Source organism: Bidens hawaiensis, unplaced genomic scaffold (genome assembly GCF_021521415.1).
Source record: "Bidens hawaiensis isolate Kalapana, Puna unplaced genomic scaffold, B.hawaiensis_p1.1 tig00015447_1, whole genome shotgun sequence".
NCBI lineage: Eukaryota > Viridiplantae > Streptophyta > Magnoliopsida > Asterales > Asteraceae > Bidens > Bidens hawaiensis.
Window position 1 is genome coordinate 279590 of NW_027492379.1, and position 1956 is coordinate 281545.

At 39.1% G+C, this 1956-nt stretch overlaps 1 non-coding gene across 1 annotated transcript; it reads right to left on the reverse strand.

The window, feature by feature from the left end:
* Positions 1-205: 205 nt before the first annotated feature.
* On the reverse strand, positions 206-312 carry LOC143549193 (small nucleolar RNA R71). Its single transcript, XR_013138099.1, has one exon. It is a non-coding gene; the product is annotated as a small nucleolar RNA R71 (small nucleolar RNA).
* Between the last annotated feature and the right edge of the window lie 1644 nt (positions 313-1956).

Sequence of the window (1956 nt, forward strand, 5' to 3'; positions counted from 1 at the left end):
TCACATTTCACATTTCCTTCGATTATGTGCGACATTCAAAATTAATAATTGTTCTGATGATGCCGTGAGGCTTAGACTTTTTCCATTCTCACTTCGCGGGTCTGCTCTGGAGTTGTTAGAGGCACTCCCTTCCGGTTCCATCACCACATGGAATCAATTAGTTGAGCAGTTCCTTCTTCAATATTTCCCACCTGATAAAACTGCTAAATTCCGAGCAAACATCACTGGTTTTCGTGTTGATGATGACGAGTCACTTCATGCCGCATGGGAGAGGTTCAAGGGCTTGCTGAGAAAATGCCCTCATCACGGTTTGAGTAGCGGGCTTCAATGTCGTACATTCTTTGACGCTTTATCCGGGGCACAAAAGCAGGCCGTTGATCAGGTTGCGGGAGTAGATTTCGGTAGGTGTACCCCAAATGAGGCGCTTGATATCTTGGAGAAAGCCGCTAAGAAGAGTTTCACGTATAATCCGCCTCGTAGTTTCCTTCCTCTAGGGGTGTTCATCACGTTGATTCAAACACCCTTGGTTCTGCCCAGTTAGAAGCTCTTACTAAAAGATTTGACCAAATGCAATCCGATCTTGTCAAATCTAGTTCTCGTTGTGGTGTGTGTGACGGAAAACACCAGACCAGTCAGTGCCAGCAGGCCATGGTGGTGGAGGATGTTGACTTTGTGGGCCGCCAAAACAATGCCTACGGCAACACCAACAACCCGGGATGGAGAAACCACCCCAATTTCAGTTGGAAAGATGGTGGTAGCAATCGAAATAAAATGCCACCGGGTTTGACAGAAAGCCAAATTATCAAAGTCAAACTCAAAATCAATCTTACCAGCAAAAGCCTCAATTTCAAAGTTCCAGCAGTGGTAATCAGTCAGGTGGGGGACTAGTGTTGAAAGCCTTTTGTCCCAACTTTTGGCTAAGACCGAGACCTCAATCAAATAGGCTGAGCAAAGAAACCTGAAAATTGTCACACCCCGACCAAAGGCGGAACATGCCGGGGTGCAACCGATTGCCCAAAACACAAGACACTATTAAAGTGACAATATTTAATCAACTCATTTATTTCACAAATCGATAAACAACACATCTTGGTCATACAAACAAATTGAACACAAGTAAACAAATATATTGTTCTTTTTACTAATATCCTAATAGTCTTGGTAACGTTTTTCGTCAAGTCCTCAAGTCGATAAAAGTCAAACCTGTAACAATGCATAAAATAATATTTTGTCAACACGTATGTTGGTGAGCAATTTCATAGTTTTGAGTATATATAATATGAGCGAAATCCACAAACGTATATGAGACTATAAATAAAAGCATCAATCGTGGCATATAAAACATATGTAAATGAGGATCCTTTCTAATCGGTAACAACCGACATACTCAGATAATGAGGCCCTATTCTATTAGCACAAGACTAAGTAGTTAAGGGAGCGTATGATCATACTTAATGAGGCTCAACAACAACATAAAAATAAACACTCGTGCACGTAAAGCATATGAGACATATAACACACCATAAAGCAAATATTCTAGTATCATATACCCTAAAGTAAGTGGTTTGAGAAATGAGTATAATAAATCATTCTTGTTTAGGATAAGTATGCATGTTACCCCCAAAACATAAAAGGGAAAACGGGGGATGAAATGTACTCACCTCGATTGACGAATTGAGAACTAATAAATGATTGACATATAGAAAGCTTGTGAACGAAACGAACAAATCCGACTTGAAAACTAATTGAAAACGAATAAATAAAATATATTAATGAACTTGAACTTTAGTTGAAACTACATTGAAACATTGAACGAGAAGGTTCGGTTGTTAGTCGGGTTACCGGTTAATTTGTTAACGATTAGGGACTCGTACTTAGTTGATAATTTAAAATAAAATGATATTATTTTATTGGGCTTTTCAATAACTAAACCAATATTTAATAGAAACAGATGGG